The sequence below is a fragment of the Mesoplodon bidens genome (genome assembly GCF_964165515.1).
Source record: "Mesoplodon bidens genome assembly, chromosome: 2".
Lineage (NCBI taxonomy): Eukaryota > Metazoa > Chordata > Mammalia > Artiodactyla > Ziphiidae > Mesoplodon > Mesoplodon bidens.
The window spans coordinates 158,370,121-158,397,391 of NC_138177.1; the positions used below are offsets into that span (position 1 = coordinate 158,370,121).

At 40.6% G+C, this 27,271-nt stretch overlaps 1 protein-coding gene across 2 annotated transcripts in view; it reads left to right on the forward strand.

Moving 5' to 3' along the window:
• KIAA0319L (KIAA0319 like) overlaps positions 1-27,271 on the forward strand; it is a 109,131-nt gene that overhangs the window by 10,699 nt on the left and 71,161 nt on the right. The window lies entirely within an intron of this gene.

Below are 27,271 nucleotides of genomic sequence, written 5' to 3' on the forward strand. Positions count from 1 at the left end.
CTGCGCCACCAGGGAAGTCCTGGCAGGCGGATTCTTAACCACTGTGCCAACAGGGAAGTCCCTGCCTGATGTTTTCTGATTCAGGTAAACATTTCTGGTGCTTTCCCTGAAGCCTTGATTTGAACTTGTTCTTTAGTGTTCTCATAGTGTCTATATATTTCTCTATTATTATGCCGTATTATACTGTGTTGGTTTTAGGCTTTGTGAGGAGAGGTTCAGAGTAGGTTTTGCCCTAGAATGTGGTCTTTACTCCTGAAGGCCTTTCTAGTGTCTGCTGGTCTGTGGTGTTAATGTAATTTCTTCACTTTGGCAGAGCAGGAATTCTAAAATGCTCCTACCTCCTACCCCAGCACTGCTTGACCTCTAGTGATTCTGTTTCCTTCTCATTGATGTAACATCTAGTATATGACAAACCTGTGCCTTTATGTCCCAGCCCTCAGCCTTTTGGGATCCCCTCTTTTCACAGCTCCTTCTCCAGTGACCTGCCACTCCAATTCTAGCCAAATTCAGATCTCTGCTCCTTGGGCTTGGTGAGAACCCTCTCTTCTGTTTGGGTTCCAGCTTTCTGTGTGGTGGTTGAGAAGCTGTCCCTTAAAAGAGAACTGGGCAATTATGGGGCTCACTTCAAGTTTCCCTTCTCCCAGGGATTTTAATCTTGCACTGACTATTATATTCTTATGGAAAACAATTGTCTTAAGTATTCTGCCCAGTTTCTTAGTTATTTATGGTAGATGGTGAGTCTGGTACCAGTTACTCCATCATGGCTGGGAGCAGAAGTCTGCTATGATTACTTGCTTATGTGTCTACTTCATGAAACTGTTTTACTCATAGTTACATACCTAACGTATAGCATGTCGTAGGTAGCAATAAAGGTTTGTTGGGTTAACCTAAAGATAATGCTAGAAATAGGACCACCTTGGAATATACATGTTAAGGAGAATCAATCTTTCATACTCTGTTTTTCAGTCTTGGCCAATTAAATGGGCACTTCACTTCCCAGGAAGGTAATTTTTGTTCTTTTTTTCCCACCTTCTGACTCTCTCCGTGAATGGAAGAGTGATTTTTCTGTTTGGTCATAATGGAAGAGAATTCTGTTGTGTGGAATGGCTAGTCCAGGATTTTCATGTATTCTCACCCTGCCATGCTCTAACTGGTCTGCCCATGCCAGGACAGCCTGCATTTGTCCAATTGGTAAGTTTAATTCAGTGTAGGAAAGTATTAGGAAGCCCATTTGTGATTGTACATCTAAGCTATGTTCTCCAGTCACCTTACACTTATAAAGATGATATTTTGGTCTCCATCTACCTCTAACTGCCATGTTTTATTTTTTTAATTAGTCCTAAACTCTGGATGGGAGAGATTAATTATCACCCTCAGCCCCCACAGAGACTGCAGATGGGACAGAGACAGCTTCTGGCTTAGCAAGAGGTCTTTTCCCCACGAGTTGCCATTCCCATTTTGTTCTTATAACTGCTCGCATTTGCCCCTGGCAGACAGAAGACACCTGAACTCACTTTCTTCCTTTGCCCCCACCTTTTAGTTGTACTTTGAGGGCTGTAGCCCCTGTTTTACCAGTCAGACCAAGTGGTATCTTTTTTCCTTGAAGAGAATAATATATTTTGAACATGCATCGGTCTTGTCTTTAGGAGAAAAGCATTTTCCAGAGAGTTTTTGGGTGGCATTATATCCCTGCTCTTCTTATATCTGCTGGGCACCTCATTTAAGGTGGATGACTAATGGAATACACCTCACAGCAATGAGCCTTCAGCAAGAACTTTCTCCTGCCAAACTGTCCTATATTCTTAACTACATTGCACTACAGGAAGGTAATAAATTATTAATCCTAAATCTGTCTCCTCAGATTGTGATGACTTGAGTACATGGCAGCTGGGGGAGGTAGAGTTTTCTGGCCGTTAACATAAACCATGCAAGCTCTTTGATTCTAAAATTCAGCTAGCATTGAGCGAGTCTATGGGATCTTTTTATATCACAATTTAATTGACTTTGGTAAGACCAATCAGAATTATCTAAAGTTAGCTTCTCTCCCAATGAAATGAAGTAATTGTCTCTTGCTTAAATACTCTTCAGTAAAAGATAATCATCTTAAGTCCTTCTCTCTAGCTAGGAAAACTGTAATTTTGGTGGGTTCTTTTTGCCCCTTAGAAACATTATGCAAACACAGACTTATTTCCTAACTTGTGTGATAAAGTGGAGAGGGTTAAGAAAATGGCATAATTGGGCAGTAAATCCAATTCAATTTAAAAGCTGTCTTAAATTGACTCTCCTTAGGAATTCCTCAGAGAGGAAATGATACAGTAGTGGAGGAATTTATAAAAACAGAATAATTGCAGGACCAAAGCAAGGTCTTGGTCCAGACATTGTGTGGAATCAGCAGGAACATGATCAAGACTATGTGTGTGGTTACTCTTTGGACATCTATTCTCAGGTGAGTAGTACTGAAGAGTTTGGGTTAAAATGCACAGCTCTTGGTTTGAGGGCCTGCCCTTTGAACTTTCTTTCTGATCCTCCATCCAAGAGCTTCCTTAAGAAAAGTCAGCCTGTGTGGTTAAGATCCTTCAGCCACTTTTGATTCCAGACACTACTGGATATGTTTTAGAGAGAAGTTGTAAGAATTGGTCTTGACCACCTACCTAGTTCATCAACTGAGCAAGAAACAGGAGGCAGAGTGGCCAAGAGCATGGTGCATGGACTCAGGAGTCAGCCAAGCCTGTATCTGAGTCCAGGTTCTATTATATACTGGGTGGTATGACTGAAACCCACCTTTCATCAGGTTCCTCATCTACAAAACAAGAATGACAGTACCTCTGATAGGATTGTTATGAAGATTAAATGAAATGTTCACACAAAGTGCTTAGCCTACTCCCAGGTGCATAAATAACAATTCAGCAAATGTTAGTAGTAGTCATTCTGATGTGATGACATAAAATCCTGTTTGGTTAGACTTTTGTCTTATCCCAAGATGACCCCGTAGGTAGTAGGTTTGAGGTCTCTGCTGGCTTCTTAAACCTCTGTCCAGTGGGATGTCAATCCCCACATTTTTTTTAAAGTATACTGTAGGCAGCTGGCCTTTCTGCATTGTCAGGAGAAGTAGGCCTCCATTCAGGCCTGAGGTTGGTTGAAGCCCATGACAGGGTGAGCTGTGTTGTGCATTTCCTGTAATTGTAACATGCCACTAAGGAGTACGACTGCTTGTTGGCTACTTGTTTCCTCCTTCAGCCAGGGATACTTTTCCTCTGGAAGAGGAGTTTGTTCTGCTGCCATGACACCATCTGGCCCTCAGCCCTGGTTCACTTCCCCCAACACTGATGATAATGCCCATGTCTGGCAAACTCTTGTGCTAGGCCAGGTTGGCTTTGTCTTTTAGTCAGGGCAGTGTTGTGCCTGAGGCTACTTCAATAGCATTTTTTGGATTTTATGTCAGAAGTAGCTTGCAGAGTTAGTTCCTTCCTTCAAAATGTATTTATTGGGTGCCTACTATCCTAGGCATTAGAAATGCAGTGGTAAGACAGACATGGTCTCTGCCCTCTTGGAGCTTGCAGTCTAGTGATTCCTTAGCCATTACTAGGGAACAGAAGTTCTCTTCAAAAGGGATGATGTTACTGGTATCAAGGTTCCCTTCAAAGAGGCTGAGAGTCTCAAGGTAATTCAATGACAGGAGAGACCCAGTTTTACTTTCAGAATCCTAAGAGACTAGGGAATTTGATGTCTCAAGCTGGTCTCAATAGAGTAACCATCTGCTAAGAATTATGTAGGTGAGTCCCCTGTCTATTAATGCAGTATATCCAGCTTCCCTTTCAATCCAGCCCACTCTTGCCACCATTAATAACCCACATCCCTGAATAAGCAGCGAGGGTGGTTATCTGGAGATTTGGAAAAAGTGCGACAGCTGCAGCCCTTGCCCCAATTTGGAAGTATATGTGTGTCCTCTGGTGATTTCATGGGTATTAGATATACCCAGCCAGTCGGCTCCTGAAACTCTTTTTTGCATCAGGTTTGTTACTTTAGGCCCTCAGGTGAACAGTTCCAGTGTAAGGCAAGCACCAAATTATATAAATTTTGAACTTCTCTGGTCAATCACAAAAGGAAACTGTAAAATACCCTGAGATGAGATGGAATTATGAATGTCCCTGAATGATGAGTTAACTGTCACAGGCGCTGTTCTAGGAGAAACAAAAGCAGAGAGGAATGCTGGCCAAGGCCTATCCAGCTCCACCAACTGCAGACTCTGCCCCTGAAGATGGACGCCTAGTGTAGCTCATCCCATTTCTCCTTTTAAAACTCTCCCAGCAAATGACAGGATTTTTAGGAATGCTTTCTTTCTTCCAACTGGCTTAAACGTTATGCTTTGATTCTAATCGAGCAGCAATTTAAAGTAAATGTTTATGGATTCTCTCACTTTTAGGTAATAAAGGGAACCACTTGTATTACCAGACGTGGGAGATGGGAAGTTTATATTGATTTGACTTTACTTCTGTACTCTAATTTCAGATTTAGGTTTAAAATTTTAAAGGGGCTGCCATTCTGCCTATTAAGAAAGGGCTCCTCTGTTTTTTGTTTTTTGGGGTTTTTTTTATATACAACTCAGTGCTTATTGTCCTTAACTGTGGGCAACCTGAGTCAGCTGGAAGCTTATGGTAGTAGGCCTGGTAGAATGAGTGAGTCTTAATCAGAATAAATGAAGCAACCTTGTAGAGAGAAGCTGAAGAGCTAGGTTCCACCTGAGGAAGTTGCATCCTGCTGGGTCAGTCTGTGGCTTTTGGCCTGAAGGAAAACAGCCCCCTGTGCTGAAGCAGTGCCAAGCTTCTCTTCTACCTGTGCATTCTACTTCATCAGTCTCTCTGGCTGCTCTAGCTAGCTTCCTCCCTCCCTCCCTCCCTTCCTTCCTTCCTCTTTAACCCTTTCTTTTTTGATTTTAAAAGTCACACATGCTTAATGTAGAAAGTTTAGGAAACAATTATTCCAGATAGAAATAACTACATCCTATGAATCCCATTGCCAGAGATGACCACTGTGAACCTGTGGCTGTAGTTTCAGGCGTTTCGCTGGGGAGGTTCTGTTTGTGAGAGCTTGCTTGCTCTGCTCAGTTACTGGAGGCCGCCATGGCACCAGCCATCTCTGGACCTGGTAGAAGGGAGATTTTCTGTTCTTGCAAAGGCCCTGTCCCAGCCTGACAGAAGCTCCTGGCTCTTTCTGTCTAACTGCTTGGATTTCAAAATTGCTCTCAGCTATGCTCCCCAGAGTATGTGTATAAGCTGCACCCTGACATTTCTCATAATGCACTTTTGAAATAATGGGGTGAATTTTCATATTACCCCTTCTCTGAAAGGTTTAAGGGAGGGCTTGACCTCTAAGCTCAAGTAAGTAGATCTTGAGCAAGGTTATTTGCCCAGGATAGTCAGGGCGGAAGGGAAGGTTTTCTGGCTTTTCCACGGAGACTTTCGCTGACGAGCATACCCTCCTTTCCTTCCCCAAGCTGTTTTGATTGAGCTCTTCCGCCCCCACTCCTTTGTGTCTCACGTGGCGGCGGCTGCCTCTGTCAGGAGGGAGGGAGAGGCAAAGAATGAAGGCCCTCTGTGTGTGGTGTGTCTTCAGGGGTTTCTCTGTGTGCCTTTGCGGGGTGTGTTTATGTGTGTGAGAGAGAGAGAGAGAGACAGACCAGGCGCATTTGGGCATCCTTGTTGCTCTGCCTAGAATTAATGTCACTTTTAAGCAGCAGAGAAATATTGCCATTTTACAGGTGAGGATAAGGAAAGGCCAGTTTCTCTGTGGCTAGATAGAGTCTGTACTAGATAATTGGATAGTAAGGAATGTTTGTTGACCGTTTTGCCAAGATTTTTATTTCTGTCCGTGGAATGTGGGAATTACAATCAACTTGAAGATGGAAGTATAGGAGAAAGAATGGTGTGTGTGTGTGTGTGTGCGCGTGTGTGTACATGTCATAAAAATGAAGTTATTGAAAGGCACACATCTGCAGTAAATAAACCAAACAATGCCAAGTTATCTGAATGTCAGTGCTACGCTATGTTGATGACTTTAACTAGATTACAGTTTTCTAATATTTGTGATCTCTGGTGCTTTATATGTGTGGTCATATTCAGTGCCTTAAAATATGCTTACCACATTTTTAATACCTTCTCTAGGATGCTTAATTCAAATCACTTAATGATAATTAGTATCTAGGTGTTATGTACATACAATTCCTGTCAACAAGGACTGTCTCTGGCTAAATAAAACCCAGTTCCTGCCATCAGAGTGTTCATGCTATGGAGGCAGAGATAGATGTAGAAACATAAAAAAGCATGATGAATTCCACGATGTGTTATGGGAGCAGGAAGAGTGGGGCAGGGAAGAGCTGAACCCTACTCTATAGCAGGCTGGTGAGACAAGTGATATTCTAATCCCTTTGAACTTCCTTCTCGGATTCATTTGAAGTGGTTTTTAACCTGCAGAGCTCTTTCATTTCTTTATCACAGAGGGAGGGGTGGAGGGAAGAGTATATACAGCTCTGTAAAGCCTAGAGAATAAGAGCCCTAAGAAAATTTTATTTTTATTTCTGTACAGATACAGATTGGCTTTGATTTAATTTAAATAAACTGGCTCTTAAAAATTCTAAGAATACTAACTACTCGTACAGTTTCGCTTTCATTTACACACAGATGAGAAAGCATCTGTAGCTCTGCATTTTATTTGTTATAAGCAAAAAGTGGTATGAGATATTTAAGTATCTGAAGCTTGGTTGTATTGAGTCCTCGCATGTCCCAGTTCAGCCCACTGCAGGTTTTTTTTTTTTTTTTTTTAATGAGACTTACATAATACTCCAAAAAGACAGATTTTTAATGGATAAATTGACATAAAATTTTCCTCTATTGGCCATATCTGCTGAAGTAACACTTCATGGTTTGCTGTATTATTTCCTTATTTCTTCTCAAGCTTACTGCTGTTTTATTTAATTTACATATCTCTGCTGCAGCCCTCTAAATGACCTTCTCTTTAGAAACAACAAAACCAGCAGCAAATAAAAAGAAAAGGAAAGGGAAGAAAAGAAAACCAAAAAAAAAGAATCCCCCACCAAAAACCCAAAACACCTTCCCCCGAAACAAAACAGTGCTCTGTTTCAGGGTTTATTGTGTGGATTTCCAAAGAAGGTTGGTGTGATGGTGAACGCAAATACTTTATCAGCTCTGCAGTCAGAGACAGGAATCAACTGCAGGTTCTTTTTTTTTTTTTTTGCGGTACGCAGGCCTCTCACTGCTGTGGCCTCTCCCGTTGCGGAGCACAGGCTCCGGACACGCAGGCTCAGTGGCCATGGCTCACGGGCCCAGCCGCTCCGCGGCATGTGGGATCTTCCCGGACCGGGGCTCGAACCCGTGTCTCCTGCCTCGGCAGGCAGACTCTCAACCACTGTGCCACCAGGGAAGCCCCCGGGAAGCCCCCGGGAAGCCCCCCAACTGCAGGTTCTTAACAATAACACCTACAAGTGAGCTATATAGGGAATTGCTAAATTCATGACATCATATCCTGGGGCTTTTCTCTTTAGAAAAAAAAAGTCTTTCTTGTTAGGACCGCTTTTATTTACAGACCAAACTTTATCTGTTATCATTTGATACCTGTGCTTTTTGAAGTACGAAGACGGTGTTTCATAGAGAGGTGTGGGCTCCTGCACGCTGTGGCTTGGAGGCGTGCTCTCCTTGCTGACAGGATTCTCCATAGTCTTCTAGTCATAAAGTGGTGGGAGAAAAAGCAAAGCAGGAGATTCTGAGAATATTATATGCAGCATTGTAACCCCCAGTCACAGTTTTTTTTTGTTTTGTTTTGTTTTTTAAGTACATGGTTTACTCATTTGCCTTCAATCTGCTTTTAGATATTATAAAGCCCTTGATGACTGGCTCATTTCTGAGCAGGTGACTTTATGGTAGGAGAGCTATTTTCAGCTATACCAGTGTTTCAATCAGTACTCTCACTTATGACTTGGTGGTGAAAATGGCTTTGGACTAAACCTTAACAGATAGGTCTTTTGAAACTTGATAGCAACCATATCCAATTAAGGCAAACTTCTGATTTATTAATAAGTATCAGGTAGAAATTAAAGGCATTAGAATTGTGATAGACTGGTTTCCATTTTTCATCCAGGTGACCAGAACTTAGATGTGTTTTTTTCTTTTACTTTTCCTCATTACTCAGGAGAAGGGAAATTGAATGGATCTAGCTGTCATCAGTGATGGATGAATATTTGCCTGGGTAAACTGGGAAGCTATTCTCCACTGTTGCTTTGTTCTGAAAGTTCCATGGTGAAAGCCCATCTTGCCTTTGAGTGAAGTGGAGTGGTCTGAAATAGATAGCTCAGGGAACTAAAATTTGGTTGGTCCTTTCATGAGGAAAGACTGCTTTGTGATTTGAAAAGATTTTTCAGTTCAGTGTTTAGGCAGGAAAGGCTGTTTCCTAGCTGGTTATGTTAGATTCCTTTATCTCTTTTTAATCCATTTGGCTTTTTGTTAGTTTCTCATTTTGCACATCTCTCATCATACCTCCCATTCAGTGCTCTCCCCAATTTGATTCAAAAAGCTCTTTCTCATTTCTTAGTGAACTGGGAACTTTGCTTTTCTCTCCTGTCCCTCCCTTTTAGCCAAGGAAATGAAATAACATTAAGAATCTGACTAAAACTTAAGTAATTCCATATTAGAACTGACATCTTTTGCCAGATTTTGTTAGTTAAAAAAAAAACAAAGCGTACATTTATTTAAATGTTGGGTAAACTTTAAAAATTAACAGATAATTCTTTGAATGCCTACTATGTGCCAAGCATTTTGCTGGGCCTACAAATACGGAGATACAGGATACAACCCTAGCACTTAAAGAGGGCAGAGTGTGTGAGGTAGACAAACAAATATGATCCAGTGAGAGAAATGCCATGGTAGAGGTATACGTAGGATATGTAGATGAGAGGAATCTTGGGTGAAGGTTTCAAGGAAGACTTTCTGGAAGAAGTGGTGCCTGAGCTGAAATGAAGTGTAGTAACGACAACACAAAGTCATGGCAGCTGATACATACTGAGCTTTAACTACATGCCAGGCATTGTGTTCAGTACTTTGCATAGCTTATCTCCTTTTATATCTATTATGACCCTGTTGTCATTCCTATTTTTACACATGAAGAAACCAAGATATTTGACCCAAGATGACACAGCTAGTAACTTGACTGGATTGATATTAGAACCCAGGCAGTCTTATTTCAGAGGCCAAAGTCTTAACCAGACTTATGGGGTGGGGATCAGAATATGGGGTGAGATGGCATAAGGGTGTTAATCTTGGTATGGGATTTTCTTCTGGATATAAAATTTTTAATGTAATTTTCTGAGGGTTCTGTATGAACCTCCAACCTCACTTTGGAGGCTGGATGTATTTTCTTATTAAACCAAGGTTAAATGAGGGTGGTTTTCATAGTTCCTTTAATCTATAAAGTACAGTTATAGGTAGATTAAAAGAACATTTCCCCCCTCTTTTGCCTGTAAATATTGCCCTCCTCTAAGGAGACGTTAAGGTACTGTTTTTCTCAGCAGTTTGTCGCAATCCAGTACCTTTGAGGCTTCTTTATTGACAGTCTTATAGAAGAGAACTTACTCTTCTAAGTATTCTTAACCAGAGAAGTGCTAAAAGGCTCAGGTTTTGTGATCGAGTCCTTGGAAGCTTGTTTTTCCACCTAGCAGACAATCGAGTTAATGTGAATAGTGGCTGAAAGGTACCTGGTGGGCAGCTAGTTCCATGGAGCGTTTGCCTTTGACCAGGATGGTCTTTGGGAAGAATGGAAACTTTCCAGTCAAGGGAAAGGAGTCAGAATATGGACTTAAAGACTACTGATTTTTCTTTAGCGGTAGTTCAGTTCCAACAAATCACCTAAACCATACCATTTAACGAACTGTGCTCTTAACAAAGCTAGGCACACAGCAAAAGCGATAGTAATTATCTTCTTTTCTGAGGACTGCTTTGTGAGGCTACTGCCACCTTTCAATCTAACTTGTATGCAGTCGAGGAAAAAAGTATTGGCCCTTTTGAAAAGGAAGAGAGAGGGGAATGGTCATTACCCTGGCTTTTTCCAAACTTCATACCTGATTGTGCCCTTCAAAGGATTTAGTTACCCCCCTCTGCCTTGCTTTCTGAATATGCTAACCCCCTGCAGGAGAGAACTGGTGTGGAGAGTAACATGGAACCATTTTTGTATTTGTTTATTAGTGGGTGTGCAGGTGACAGACATGCTGATAGTCAAAAGGAAGGTGGAGGCTGCCCCCTGAGGTGGTTTGTTTTTGAACAGTTCCTGTGAGTTGTTTTGGGGATGGATAATATGCCTGCTGGTCTCATTTTCATGTGGCATCCATATTGGCTGAGACCTACTGCTTCTGAGAGAATGCATACTTCTGATGATAGCTTCAGGAAGACAGTTGGTGTGGAGCCAAAGTTCAGTCACTGCCTGAAGCACCAAATTTAAAGCTTTTGCCTTGCTGCTTGGTAATAGTTCATTGCAGGTATAATTACCAAAGGAATGCTTTGAATGGATTCTTGACCATGTTATAAAATTGTGAAATTTCAAGAAAAGAATTTTAGTTTCAGTGAATGTTAAAAATAAGTGCAAGGGGCTTCCCTGGTGGCGCAGTGGTTGAGAGTCCGCCTGCCGATGCAGCGGACACAGGTTCATGTCCCGGTCCGGGAAGATCCCACATGCCGCAGAGCGGCTAGGCCCGTGAGCCATGGCCGCTGAGCCTGCGAGTCACCGCAAAAAAAAAAAAAAAAAAAATGCAAGATGGCTTCACAGGCGAATTTTATCAAAAATTTAGAGAAGAGCTAACACTTATCCTTCTCAAGCTCTTCCAAAAAATTGCTGAGGGGGGAACACTCCCAAACTCGTTCTATGAGGCCACCATCACCCTGATACCAAAACCAGACAAAGATATCACAAAAAAAGAAAATTACAGACCAATATCACTGATGAACATAGATGCAAAAATCCTCAACAAAATGCTAGCAAACAGAATCCAACAACACATTAAAAGGATCATACACCATGATCAAGTGGGATTTATCCCAGGAATGCAAGGATTCTTCAATATATGCAAATCAATCAATTTGATACACCATGTTAACAAATTAAAAAATAAAAACCATATGATCATCTCAATAGATGCAGAAAAAGGTTTTGACAAAATTCAACACCGATTTATGAAAAAATTCTCCAGAAAGTGGGCATAGAGGGAACCTATCTCAACATAATAAAGGCCATATACGACAAATCCACAGCAAACATCATTCTCAGTGGTGAAAAAATGAAAGCATTTCCTCTAAGATCAGGAACAAGACAAGGATGTCCCCTTTCACCACTCTTATTCAACATAGTTTTGGAAGTCCTAGCCATGGCAATCAGAGAAGAAAAAGAAATAAAAGGAATCCAAATTGGAAAAGAAGAAGTAAAGCTGTCACTGTTTGCGGATTACATGATACAGTACATAGAAAATCCTGAAGATGCCACCAGAAAACTAGTCATCAATGAATTTGGTAAAGTTGCAGGATACAAAATTATTGCACAGAAATCTCCTGCATTCCTATACACTAACAGCAGAAGATCAGAAAGAGAAATTAAGGAAACAATCCCATTTACCATCACAACAAAAAGATTAAAATACCTAGGAATAAACCTACCTAAGGAGGCAAAAGACCTATATTCAGAAAACTATAAAACACTGATGAAAGAAATCAAAGATGACACAAACACATGGAGAGATATACCATGTTCTTGGATTGGAAGAATCAATATTATCAAAATGACTATAATACCCAAAGCAATCTACAGATTCAGTGCAGTCCCTATCAAATTACCAGTGGCATTCTTCACAGAATTAGAACAAAAATTTTTACAATTTGTATGAAAACACAAAAGACCCCGAATAGCCAAATCAATCTTGAAAAAGAAAAAGGGAGCTGGAGGAATCAGGCTCCCTGAATTCAGACTATACTACAAAGCTACAGTAGTCAAGACAGTGTGGTACTGGCACAAAACCAGAAATATAGATCAATGGCACAGGATAGAAAGCCCAGAGATAAACCAACGCACCTGTGGTCACCTAATCTATGACAAAGGAGGCAAGAATATACAATGGAGAAAAGACAGCCTCTTCAATAAGTGGTGCTGGGAAAACTGGACAGCTACATGTAAAAGAATGAAATTAGAACACTCCCAAACACCATACACAGAAATAAACTCAAAATGGATTAAAGACCTAAATGTAAGGACGCTATAAAACTCTTAGAGGAAAACATAGGAAAAACACATTTTGACAGAAACCACAGCAAGATCTTTTTTGACCCACTTCCTAGAGTAATGAAAATAAAAACAAAAATAAACAAATGGGACCTAATGAAGCTTAAAAGCTTTTGCACACAATAAGCCTCATCCACAGGAGGGCAGACAGCAGAAGCAAGAAGAACTACAATTCTGCAGCCTGTGGAACAAAAACCACATTCACAGAAAGATAGACAAGATGAAAAGGCAGAGGGCTATGTACCAGATGAAGGAACAAGATAGAACCCCAGAAAAACAACTAAATGAAGTGGAGATAGGCAGCCTTCCAGAAAAAGAATTCAGAATAATGATAGTGAAGATGATCCAGGACCTCGGAAAGAGAATGAAGGCAAAGATCGAGAAGACGCAAGAAATGTTTAACAAAGACCTAGAAGAATTAAAGAACAAACAGACAGAGATGAACAATACAATAACTGAAATGAAAACTACGTTAGAAGGAATCAGTAGCAGAATAACTGAGGCAGAAGAACGGATAAGTGACCTGGAAGACAGAATAGGGGAATTCACTGCTGCGGAACAGAATAAAGAAAAAAGAATGAAAAGAAATGAAGACAGCCTAAGAGACCTCTGGGACAACATTAAACGCAACAGTATTCACATTATAGGGGTCCCAGAAGGAGAAGAGAGGGAGAAAGGACCCGAGAAAATATTTGACGAGATTATAGTTGAAAACTTCCCTAACATGGGAAAGGAAATAGCCACCCAAGTCCAGGAAGTGCAGCGAGTCCCATACAGGAAAAACCCAAGGAGAAACACACCGAGACACATGGTAATCAAATTGGCAAAAATTAAAGACAAAGAAGAATTACTGAAAGCAGCAAGGGAAAAATGACAAATAACATACAAGGGAACTCCCATAAGGTTAACAGCTGATTTCTCAGCAGAAACTCTACAAGCCAGAAGGGAGTAGTAGCATGATATACTTAAAGTGATGAAAGGGAGGAACCTACAACCAAGATTACCCAGCAAGGATCTCATTCAGGTTTGATGGAGAAATCAAAAGCTTTACAGATAAGCAAAAGCTAAGAGAATTCAGCACCACCAAACCAGCTCTACAACAAATGCTAAAGGAACTTCTCTAAGTGGGAAACACAAGAGAAGAAAAGGACCTACAAAAACAAAGCCAAAACAATTAAGAAAATGGTCATAGGAACATACATATCGATAATTACCTTAAACGTGAATGGATTAAATGCTCCAACCAAAAGACACAGGCTTGTTGAATGGATACAAAAACAAGACCCATATATATGCTGTCTACAAGAGACCCACTTCAGACCTAGGGACACTTACACACTGAAAGTGAGGGGATGGATAAAGATATTCCATGCAAATGGAAATCAAAAGAAAGCTGGAGTAGCAATACTCATATCAGGTAAAATAGACTTTAAAATAAAGAATGTTACAAGAGACAAGGAAGGACACTACATAATGATCAAGGGATCAATCCAAGAAGAAGATATAACAATTATAAATATATATGCACCCAACATAGGAACACCTCGATACATAAGGCAACCGCTAACAGCTATGAAAGAGGAAATCGACAGTAACACAATAATAGTGGGGGACTTTAACACCTCTCTTACACCAATGGACAGATCATCCTAATTGAAAATAAATAAGGAAACAGAAGCTTTAAATGACACAATAGACCAGATAGATTTAATTGATATTTATAGGACATTCCATCCCAAAACAGCAGATTACACTTCCTTCTCAAGTGCGCATGGTACATTCTCCAGGATAGATCACATCTTGGGTCACAAATCAAGCTTCGGTAAATTTAAGAAAATTGAAATCATATCAAGCATCTTTTCTGACTACAACACTCTGAGATCAGAAATGAATTACAGGGAAAAAAACGTAAAAAGCACAAATACATGGAGGCTAAACAATACGTTACTAAATAACCAAGAGATCACTGAAGAAAACAAAGAGGAAATCAAAAAATACCTAGAGACAAATGACAATAAAAACACGACGATCCAAAACCTATGGGATGCAGCAAAAGCAGTTCTAAGAGGGAAGTTTATAGCTATACAAGCCTACCTCAAGAAACAAGAAAAATCTCAAATAAACAATCTAACCTTACACCTGAAAGAACTAGAGAAAGAAGAACAAACAAAACCCAAAGTTAGCAGAAGGAAAGAAATCATAAAGATCAGAGCAGAAATAAATGAAATAGAAACAAAGAAAACAATAGCAAAGATCAATAAAACTAAAAGCTGGTTCTATGAGAAGATAAACAAAATTGATAAACCATTAGCCAGACTCATCAAGAAAAAGAGGGAGAGGACTCAAATCAATAAAATTAGAAATGAAAAAGGAGAAGTTACAACAGACACCGCAGAAATACAAAGCATCCTAAGAGACTACTACAAGCAACTCTATGCCAACAAAATGGACAACCTGGAAGAAGTGGACAAATTCTTAGAAAGGTATAACCTTCCAAGGCTGAACCAGGAAGAAATAGAAAATATGAGCAGACCAATCACAAGTCATGAAATTGAAACTGTGATTTAAAATCTTCCAACAAACAAAAGTCCAGGACCAGATGGCTTCACAGGTGAATTCTATCAAACATTTAGAGAAAAACTAACACCCATCCTTCTCAAACTCTTCCAAAAGATTGCCAAGGAAGGAACACTCCCAAACTCATTCTATGTGGCCACCATCACCCTGATGCCAAAACCAGACAAAGATACTACAAAAAAAGAAAATTACAGGCCAATATCACTGATAAATATAGATGCAAAAATCCTCAACAAAATACTAGCAAGCAGAATCCAACAACACATTAAAAGGATCATATACCATGATCAAGTGGGATTTATCCCAGGGGTGCAAGGATTCTTCAATATACGCAAATCAATCAATGTGATACACCATATTAACAAATAGAAAAATAAAAACCGTGTGATCATCTCAATAGATGCAGAAAAAGCTTTTGACAAAATTCAACACCCAATTATGATAAAAACTCTCCAGGAAGTGGGCACAGAGGGAACCTACAAAAAAAAAAAAAAAAAAAAGCTTTTGCACAGCAAAGGGAACCATAAACAAGACGAAAAGACAACCCTCAGAATGGGAGAAAATATTTGCAAACGAAGCAACCGACAAAGGTTTAATCTCCAGAATATACAAACAGCTCATGGAACTCAATATCAAAAAAATAAACAACTCAATCAAAAAATGGGCGGAAGACCTAAATAGATATTTCAGCAAAGAAGACATACAGATGGCCAAGAGACACATGAAAAGATGCTCAACATCACTAATTATTAGAGAAATGCAAGTCAAGACTACAATGAGGTATCACCTCACACCAGTCAGAATGGCCACCATCAAAAAATCTACAAACAGTAGATGCTGGAGAGGGTGTGGAGAAAAGGGAACCCTCTTGCACAGTTGGTGGGGATGTAAATTGATACAGCCACTATGGAGAGCAGTATGGAGGTTCCTTAAAAATCTAAAAATAGATCTACCACATGACCCAGCAAACCCACTACTAGGCATATACCCTGAGAACAACCATAATTCAAAATGACACATGTACCCCCAGTGTTCACTGTAGCACTGTTTACAATAGCCAAGACATGGAAGCAACCTAAATGTCCAATGACAGATGAATGGATAAAGAAGATGTGAAACATATATGCAATGGAATATTAACCATAAAAAGGAGTGAAATTGGGTTATTTGTAGAGATGTGGATGGACCTAGAGTCTGTCATACAGAGTGAAGTAAGTCAGAAAGAGAAAAACAAATATTGTATATTAATGCATATATGTGAAATCTAGGAAGATAGTACAGGACTTCCCTGGTGGCACAGTGGTTAAGAATCTGCCTGCCAATGCAGGGGACATGGGTTCGATCCCTGATCCGGGAAGATCCCACATGCCGCAGAGCTACTAAGCCCATGTGCCACAACTACTGAGCCAGCGCTCTAGAGCCCACGAGCCACAACTACTGAGCCTGTGTGCCACAACTGTGGAAGCCTGCACTCCTAGAGACTGTGCTCCGCAATGGAAGAAGCCACCGTAGTGAGGAGACCGCACACCACAATGAAGAGTAGCCCCTGCTCACTGCAACTCGAGAAAGCCCACATGCAGCAAGAAAGACCTAACGCAGCCATAAATAAATAGATAGGTAGACAGAGAAATTAAAAAAAAAGAAAAATAGTACAGATGAACCTATTTCCAGGGCAGGAATAGAGATGCAGACATAGAGAACGGACATGTGGACACCGGGGGGGTGAGGGGGTGGACGAATTGAGAGATTAAGACTGACATATATACACTACCATGTGGCCAGTGGGAACCTGCTGTATAGCACAGGGAGCTCAACTCGGTGCTCTGTGATGACCTGGATAGGTGGGATGGGGGATGGGGGATGGGTGGGAGGGAGGTCCAAGAGGGAGGGGATGTATGTATACGTATAGCTGATTCACTTCACTGTACAGCAGAAACTAACACAACATTGTAAAGCAATTATACTCCAATAAAAAAACAAGTTAATGAAAATAGAAAATAAACCAATTTGTCATATACAGTTAGCATAATATTCAAAGGCCTAATTTGTGATACAGTAGTATGTGTGCTCTAGTAATAACAAAAAAGATGTAGCTTTAGGTCTGATAATTACTGTATTTTAATGTAATTTTGAAATGAAATATTTTGAGGTGTGACAATTGGAACACGGGAACATCTATGGTTTCCCTTGGTGACAAAGTCACACATCTGATACTACTGTGATTTATTGCCTATATTCATAATCAGTGGAAGTACTTTCATACCTTAATTGAAAATAAAGATGCAATTCCCCCCCCCAAGAAAAAAGTATGTGCAAATTTTGCCTGTAAAATATCCTGACCGTGTATAGTTTTCCACAGAAACTTGGTTCCCCCTGCTCCCCCCTCCCCAATTTCCCAGGAGAATTTGTCAGCTGCTCTTTTTTTTTTCAAATAATACCAGTGGGGCATTCTCTCTACTCCCATTCCTACCATCTCAGATCTTCCATTGGGATACCATTTGATGAATTTGGTTAAAGTATGAATTCCCAAATGGCCTTAACCGTATAGTTCCTAAGATAGCAGGCATTCTGTCTCTACTTCCTTTTTGGTTGCCAGCCAGCACAGTTTCCAAGTTAGCTGGAGAAGTCAAGCTTGTTACCTGAGATTTAAGAATGCCGGAGGCAACAGCACTGTCTAAATATTTCTAAAAGTATTTGATGAATTTCCTTCTGGCAGTAATTCTTATATTCTATAGGCTTTTCTACTCTGCTGCTTGGAATTATGAAACCTGGTCTAGATTTTGTGCCAGATTATTAGAATTCTATCTTTTGAGAGGTGGTAATGTTAAGTAAGCACTGTTCGTTCCAGAGCCTCCTGTTTTGGGGATCCTCCAGGTAATTCATACGAGAGACCTGTATTCTCTGCTTTGTCAAGACTTTAGAAAGAAAGGGATTGGCTCTGCCTTCCTGTGTTCACCCTGGGTAAGCTTTCTGTGTGCTCCTACTAACAGTGAGTTCTAGACTTTCCCAAAGGAAAAGTCTAAGATTCTACCAACTGTAAGCCCTTTTTGGTAAGGATTTAGTGTTACTTTTGTTTAGGCCCTGGGAGCAGAGCCAGGCTATGGCCGTGTGGGCAGGAGAGGAACTGATCTAAAATTGGAGCTTATTTTCCTCTTACCTTTTATCCAAGTTACTTGTAGAATCCAATATTGACTCTTCCACTGCTTCCCTGCTTCCTCCTCTGATGCATCCTTTTTCTCAAGAGTAACAATAATGAAAACTGAATCTCAGAGAGGTTAAATTACTTTTCAGAGGCTAAATTACTAGTAAATGATAGATCTAGAGTTGAAACTAGAACCCTTGTCTTTTAATCTAAGAGGAAGAATTATCCACTGAATAGATGAAAAAGAACTGCTCCCTCTCCCGCATTTTTGTTATTGAACACACAATGGAGCAACATTAAATAACATTTAATTTAAAAAAACCCCTCCAATTCCCACTAACTGAACATATGAACTAACAGATCAGAGTGCCTCCTCCCCTTATTGGGAACTATTGGGATTAATTTTTTTAGCAACACTAAAGCCAGCTAACCTCCCCCAGACATTACCTGTCATCAGTTCCTCATCAGTTATTCCTGGTCACTGTTGAAGATATAAGTGCTTCTGATCATCTGTTCTCTCCCAGGCTCTATTCCTTTGAGCTAATACAAAGGATCAAATTGTCAGATAAGACTCACAAGAATCAGAGATCTTACCCATTACTAAGCTTTACTAATACTTTTTTTTTTTTAATTTTTATTTTTGGCTGTGTTGGGTCATTGTTACTGCATGCGGGCTTTCTCTAGTTGCGGCGAGCGGGGGCTACTCTTTGTTGCAGTGTGCAGGCTTCTCATTACGGTGTCCTCTCCTGTTGTGGAGCACGGGCTCTAGGCGTGTGGGCTTCAGTAGTTGTGGCTCGTGGGCTCTAGAGCGCAGGCTCAGTAGTTGTGGTGCACGGGCCCAGCTACTCCGCGGCATGTGGGATCTTCCCAGACCAGGGCTCGAACCGGTGTCCCCTGCATTCGCAGGCAGATTCTTAACCACTGCGCCACCAGGGAAGCCCAGTGATACTTTTAAGAATATGGAAATCAAGAGGTATAAGTGAAGTAGGGAGAGTCTGGAACATCCCGTATGAACCCGCAGGTTGTTCCTTCCCTCATTGAACACGTACTCTCCAGCCCAGAGTAGTGGATGAGATCTGTAACTGAGGCTTCCAGGTCACCTCACAAAGCAGGGGGAATGTTTGGGTTATGAAACATTTCTCTCTTATACTACCAGATGTATAGCTTATGCGACATTCTTTGCGGAGCCATGGAGCAAAAGAAGTCCTCCCCACCTGCTTTTATCTCCTCCTCTTTCAAGATCTTAATTTAACCAGAGCTGCTAGTAACAACTAGGGAATTAGAATTTTTTGCTACCTTCTCTTCGACCTTGTAATCTCCATAAATCCCCTTGACCATTTCCCTGGAGTCTAAATATGTTCCCCTCTCCCCCGCATTCCATTGGTAAGACATCCTCCGTAACTTGCCTGAAAGCTTTCACCATTTTATACCACGGATGGATAGGCAGCCATCCTGTCATCAGTTCCTCATCATATTTTTCCATCTTCTTTTTTTTCTTGCTATGAAGTGCCTTAACCATTATGATTTGTGTGAGTCTCATTTGACGTTACCATATAAATTTTGTGCTTTTCAACTCACTGGCACTTACCACCCCTCCCTTCCTAACTTTTTGCCTGTGACAAGAATCCACTGAGTTACTAAACCCTCTCTATACTCTAACTCGTCAGTCAGGACATTGGATAGAGAGAGTGTTCTGAGACCTGGCTTTCTCTTAGGGAAATACATATTTCTCTCTAGCCTGCAGGCAGTGGTTGCTCATTCTCTCAAATCCCATTTACCTCTGAGTTTGGAGGCGGAGCTGACTCCTCACTGTTATTTCTTGAACATTACTCCTCCACTTTCATGTAAAAACTTCTTCTTTTTGAGGTTTATAACACTTCTTACCCCTAATCATTACTCATCTACCAACTGTCATTCACCCTCTCTCATTTATTGTGGCATATGGGCCTCGTCTCTTTTCAAAGTTCTGCCATCAGGGCTTCCCTGGTGGCACAGTGGCTAAGAATCCGCCTGCTGATCCAGGGGACATGGGTTCGAGCCCTGGTCCAGGAAGATCCCACATGCTGCGGAGCAACTAAGCCCGTGTACCACAACTACTGAGCCTGCAAGCCACAACTACTGAAGCCTGCACGCCTAGAGCCCGTGCTCCGCAACAAGAGAAGCCACCGCAATGAAGAGTAGCCCCTGCTCACTGCAACTAGAGAAAGCCTGCACGCAGCAACAAAGACCCAACTCAGCCAAAAAAAAAAAAAAAAAAAAAAATCCTGCCATCAGCCTGGATGTCTTCAGTATGACCCTCTCAATACCTGGCCATCTGACAGTTCCTTTGTTCATTCTTTCAATACTTCTTCATGCATACATGCATTTATTTGTGCATTCATTCAAAAAGGGTTTTTGATCACCTACAATGTAATGTGCCGAGTCCTATGCTAGAATTGGAGATACAGTGGTGAGGGGGGGAAGAAGCCAGATGTGGTCCTCTCATCCTGGAGCTTACAGTGAAGCTGTGGGGGAAGGACATTGAACAGATGATCACACAAATACATGTAACTTTATAAGTGCTATGATTACTTTGAAGGAGAGAGGCAACAGGGCCCAAAGGGTGTACTAGAGAGACCTGTCTTAGCATGGAGGCTTCGCTGAGGAAATGATGGTTGAACTGCAACCTCGTATGAGGAGTTAACTGGTTAAAGACAGGAGGCAAGAAAATTCCAAATAACGGGGGCAGCATGTACAAAGCCCAGTTAGGAGAGGGAGCGTGGTCCATTTGAGGAATGAATGAAGTCTGGGGGTGGAACATGATGAAAGAGGGAGAGCATGATACAAGGTGGGGCTAGAAAGGTAGGCAGGGTCCAGATCATACAAGATCTTTTTAGGTTATGTTGAGGATTTTGATTCATTCAAGGGAGTGAAGCCATTGAAAATTTTAATATTTTTAAAATTTATTTTTCCAGATATAATACATACACATTGTACAAATTCAAAAGGTATAAAAGGGTATTTAGTGAACAAACAAGTCTCTCATCTACCTAGTTTCCCCTCCTAAAGGCAACCATGCCAGTTTCTTGAATATTCTTCCAAAAATAGTCTATACACACACACACACACACACACAATTGTATTCTTTTTTCCCCACACACAAGTTGTAGCATACTGTACACACTGCTATGCCCCTTTCTTTTTCCACATAATGTATTAGTGTTTCCTGGACATCATTTCATATGAGGACTATAGAGAGTGGCCTTATTCATCCCAGCAACTGCATAAATCTTCCTTAGTTTATTTAACCAGTTCTCTGTTGAGGGATGTGTAAGTTATTTCCAGTATTTTTCATTTCAAACAATGTACAGTAACTATCTTTGATATCATGTCACATATATGATAATGTATTTGATAAGTAAGTTCAAAAGTTAGCTACCTTTATTCTGTAAAGACTGAATTTCTTTCCTTCATAGCACTCCATTAGTTTGCAGTTCTATGTTTATTATGTCTATTTAATCACTGTCTCCCCCATCTAAATTATAAGCTCCATCAAAGAGATACCTAGCATGAAACAGATGCTCAATAATATTGGTTGGGGATTTCCCTGGTGGTCCAGTGGTTAAGGCTCCGCACTTCCACTGCAGGGGGCTCGGGTTCAATCCTTGGTCAGGGAACTAAGATCCCACATGCTGCTCAGTGCAGCCAAAAAAAAGCTAAAAAAATTTTTTTTTGAATGGATGAATGAGTAAGGGGATAAGGATAATAGCTAGATGGGAAGTAAGGGTGCCTTGTTAGTTAAAGCTTTGAGGTTATCTTTTTTTTTTTTGAGGTTATCTTTCACACCAGACAGAAATAATTTGCATCTCTATAAAAATCAAAGTCATTTGGAACTTATCTCTTCTATAAGTTAACATTTAAATTTAGGCTCTACTCAATAGTAAATAGTAAGTCAAACAAAAGTATATTCTCTTACACCAGGGGTTTGCAAACTTTCTTAAAGGGCCGGATAGTAAATATTTTAGGCTTTACTGGTCTTAAGATAACTCTGTTGCAGCTACTTAACTCAGCCATTAGAACAGAAGCAGCCATAGGTAATACATAAATAAATGAATGTGAAACTTTATTTACAGCTGGAGTTGGCCCTTGGGCCATGGTTGGCTCCCCTGGTTTAATGAATCAGTAATGATAACCCTTCTTTCATTCCCAATGTTGTCAATTTGTAACTTTTCTCTTTTTTTCTGTCATCAGTCTGACTGGAGCTTTATCAGTTTTATTGACCTTTCCAACAACCAGATTTTGGTTTCATTGATTTTTCTCTGTTGTTTTTTGTTTGTTTTCTGTTTCAGTGGTTACTCTTATCTTTATCTTTTCCTTTCTCTGCTTATCTTAGATATAATTTACTCTTTTTTTTCTGTCTTTTATGATGAAAGCATAAGATCATTGTTTTTTTTCCTGTTAAAGTTTGGCCTTTATTTTTCCAGATCTTTTTTTTTTTTTTTTTTTTTTTTTTGCGGTAGGCGGGCCTCTCACTGTTGTGGCCTCTCCCCTTGCAGAGCACAGGCTCCGGACGCGCAGGCTCAGCAGCCATGGCTCACGGGCCTAGCCGCTCTGCGGCATGTGGGATCTTCCCAGACCGGGGCACGAACCCGTGTCCCCTGCATCGGCAGGCGGACTCTCAACCACTACGCCACCAGGGAAGCCCTTTCCAGATCTTTTTGAAAGCATATATCTACAAACAAAAAAAGCTTCATTTTAAAGAATATAAATAAGACCATAATATATAAATTTTCTGCAACTTGCTTTTTTTAACTTAATAAGGTATCATGGGGATATTTCTTTGGCTGCATATAGAACTCTACCTAATTCTTTTCACTTGCTGTATAGTATTCTGTAGTAACTATTTCTATATTGATAGATATTTAGGTTCTTCCAATATTTTACAGTACAAACTATACTATAATGAAATCCTCACAAGTGGGAAGTTCTCCAGGATAGAGGTACACAGAATATTTTTGTTAGATGTATAATTTATTAAATGTCTTCTCTTTGCTGCTCAGAATGAATAAACTACTTCTATGTGATTTACCACAATAACTACATTTCATGGCTCTTTCTTTGCTATGAATTATCTTATGTTGTTTAAGGGCTGAACTTTGGGGAAAAGTCTTCCCATATTAATTTTGTTTATAAGACTTTTCTCTGGTATGGCTTCTCTGATGTCCAATAAAAACTGAGCTCTTCATATGGGCTTTCCCACAGTCATTACATCAGTAGGGTTTATTTCCACTATGAGTCTTCTGATGTCCAGCAAAGGATGTATACCTGAAAGATTTTCCACATTTACTACAGCTATAGGGTTTCTCTCCTGAATGCATCTTTGATGATTAATAAGAGTTGAGCTCTTCCTAAAGGCTTTTCTGAATTCATCATACCAGTATAGTTTCTCATCAGTATGGATTTTCTTATGTTCCAACACAGTTGTGTTATCCCTGAAAGCTTTTCCACATTCATTACATATAAAAGGCCTTTCTCCACTATATATTCTCTCATGATGAGTAAGGGCTACCTTCTGAGCAAAGACTTTCTCACAGTCTTTACATTTGTAAGAGTTTCTGACTGGTCTGAATTCTCTGATGACCTAAAAGGATAGAGTTCTTTCTGAAAGCTTTTCCACATGCATTGCATTTATAGGGTTTTTCTCTAGAATGAATTCTCTAATGATTAATAATTGTTGAGTGCTTCTTGAAGAATTTGCCACATTCAGTACATCTATAAGGTTGTTTTCTTATGTGAATTTTATGATGATTAAAGGAAATGAGCTGCTCATAATGGCTATCAAACATTGTTTATGTTTATGGGATTTCTTACCAGTATGATATCTCTGGTGTCTAATAAAGGAGGAATTTGAAGACTTTCCTACATTATAGTACTACTTCTCTGTGGAGCTTCTGTCCTCCCACTTCAGGCCTATATCAGTTATGACACTTCTTGTTTGCCCTTTCAGAGCAGACGGTTCAGAAGTATTTTGCTTTAGGGCCGACATCTTTGTTTCAAACCAGTACGCCTGGACTTCACAGGTACCTGGTGGAACTTCTCACACTTCCATCCAGGACTCTGCCCCTTGCTCCATTTGGGCTATTAATTTTGGATTGAAAGAGAGAAAAGCCCCATAACAACAGATTCCTATAGATTTCCAACATCATATCTCTGTACATGTCCATTGAATGGCATCCAGGTATCTTCATTCAATCTGGGTAGAGGCCATAGCCTCATCCCCAAATGTCAAGGATCCCTAGATCTAGGCTCTTGGTAGTCTTGGAGCCATCTGTCTTCTGAAGTATTCTTCCACGCAAGGGCAGAGAACATTGCTTAGGCCAATAGCTCTGGATGCTAGAAGTCCAAAATCAAGGTGTTGGCAGGGTTGGTTCCTTCTGAGACTCTGAGTAGAATCCTTCTTCGACTCTTCCTAGCTTCTGGTGGTCACTGTCAATCCTTGACTTTCCTTGCCGTGCAGCTGTATCATTTCAATCTCCGCTTCTGTCATCACATGGCATTCTCCCTATGTGTCTTTCTAGATCATTGATTTTAGACTTTTCTTCTTTTCTAAAATAAGCATTTAAAGCTATAAATGTCCCTCTAAACGTTGCTTTAACTGCATCCCACTAATTTTAATTTGTTCTGTTTTCAGTTTCATTTAGTTCAAACTACTTTCTAAACTTTCATGCAGTTTTAACCTACACTTGGTGTAAATTAGTATTATACCAAGGGAACCACTGTCCAGCTGTCTGAAGGTCTTTCTCTGTGTAGCTTCCTCCTTTCTGGTAGTCTCTAGCTATCATAATCACCCTGAACTCTGTTTCCTCAACTCAGCAAGACCACCCTACTCTGCTTGGGTTCCTCCTGTTACACAGTCTGCAGCATGCCTATCCTGTAAACAGAAAGCCAAGGTGGTCCTAGGGCTCACCCTTGTTTATTTCCTTTCTCTCTGGGATCACAGCCCCAGACCACATGTTGTTCAGTGTCCAAAAACGATTGTTTCTTATATTTTGTCTAGTTTTCTAGTTTCTCATGGTAGGAAAGCAAGTCCTATGGCAATTTCTCCTTCAAGGGCAGAAGTGGAGGTTACAGTACATTAAAAAAAATTAAATAAAATAGTGGCTTATAGAAAACTGCAAGTTATTTTCATCTTTGTAGACCTTTTCACTATATTAAATATGAGAGACTTTTTCTGAGAAGAATGATGGAAAGTTGATATAAAGGTAACTGAAAGTAGTTACTGATGTAACGATTTACTGATTTCAACAAACTCTGTGCACTCAGCTGTTACCAAGATTCATACCATTGGTTATTGTTTAGGAAGGTGGATGAGGAAATGAGGAGCATTTCCATAGCTCTTGGTAACTTCATTTTTTTCATAGTTTCTATTTATTCATCTTTTCTTAAGTAAGTTCTGTTTTTTTCTGCCTCTAAATTGTCTTGTCTGATGTTAGGTTGGTGCCCATGTTTCTCTCTTTTTGTTTAAAGAACAATGGTAGGGACTTCCCTGGTGGTACAGTGGTTAAGAATCCGCCTGCCAATGCAGGGGACATGGTTCGATCCCTGGTCTGGGAAGATCCCACATGCCACGGAGCAGCTGAGCCTGTGCGCCACAACTACTGAGCCTGTGCTCTAGAGCCTGCGAGCACAGCTACTGAGCCCACGTGCCACAACTACTGAAGCCCGCACACCTAGAGCCCGTGCTCTGCAACAAGAGGAGCCACTGCAATGAGAAGCACACACACTGCAACAAAGAGTAGCCCCCACTTGCTGCGACTAGAGAAAGCCTGCATGCAGCAATGAAGACCCAACGCAGCCAAAATAAATAAAAAGTAAATAAACTTAAAAAAAGGAAGAAAGAAAGAACAGTGGCAGATTGGCTTCCATAGTGCTTGACTCCATAATCCAGAAGGCTGCCTATTTTTCTCTTATTTCTCAGTTGACTGGTGTCCATATTTAGTAATCGTTTCCTGGGAGTAACCATGGCTTTGGCAGATTATCCAGTTGTTGCTTTAGTCAGTCATAGCCCTTTTTCAGTTATGTGTACATGCAGACATGACTATCCATCTATTCAGTGGTTTGATTCTACTACATATTTTCTATATGTAATTCTACAATAAAATTTTATGTTATAACCCCAGGGCTAGGGCTAGGGTGAAGAAAGATGTACCTAGGGTATGAAATTTCAGGAAACACTCACTCTCAAGATGGGGATAAGCTGGGACTTCCCTGGGGGTCCAGTGGCTAACACTCTGCTCTCTCAATGCAGGGGCCTGGGGTTCGATCCCTGGTCAGGGAACTAGGTCCCACATGCAGCAGCTAAGAGTTCGCATGCTGCAACTAAGACCTGACGCAACCAAATAAATAAATAAATAAATATTTTTTAAAAAAGGTCGGGGTAGGCCAGCCCTGCACTTATATGACTCTAAGAGTGAGCACTCTAAGAGTGTGCCTGAGGCATCTCTCTTGCCTCATCCTGGTTCTGGCCTTGTATAACCCTGACCGTAGTCGGTTACAGACACCTATATAACTAAGACCTTAAAATGAACTCTGTATAAAAACTTTAATTCAGAACATGCTTTGACTTTATTTCATCTAAGAAAACAGAAATGAGGTGATATTTCAGGAAAATCAGTACCATGCCTGAAAACATTCAATGGCTCAAAAGTTTATCTGTAAGCGACGTTAGCCGAAATTTTGGACCATGTTATTTAGGTTAACCACAGTAGGTCACTGTTGTAGTTCTATTCCTTTATTTCTTTTTCTTTTTTTTTTTTTTTTTTTTTTAGCGGTACGCGGGCCTCTCACTGTTGTGGCCTCTCTTGTCGCGGAGCACAGGCTCCGGACGCGCAGGCTCAGCGGCCATGGCTCACGGGCCCAGCCGCTCCGCGGCACGTGGGATCTTCCCGGACCGGGGCACGAACCTGTGTCCCCTGCATCAGCAGGTGGACTCTCAACCACTGCGCCACCAGGGAAGCCCTCTTTTTCTTTTTTTTTTAAATTAATTTTTATTGGAGTATGGTTGCTTTACAATGTTGTGTTAGCCTCCAATATTTCTTATTATGACATGGCTTAGAACTTAGAAGTTCATTCTAGCAGAATACCTCTCATGATTAAAATTTTTGGTAAGCTTGACTGACTACTGCTCTGGTTGATGCTGTGATATGCAAAACCACCTGACTTTGGCAAACCACTGATTAGAGAATGGAT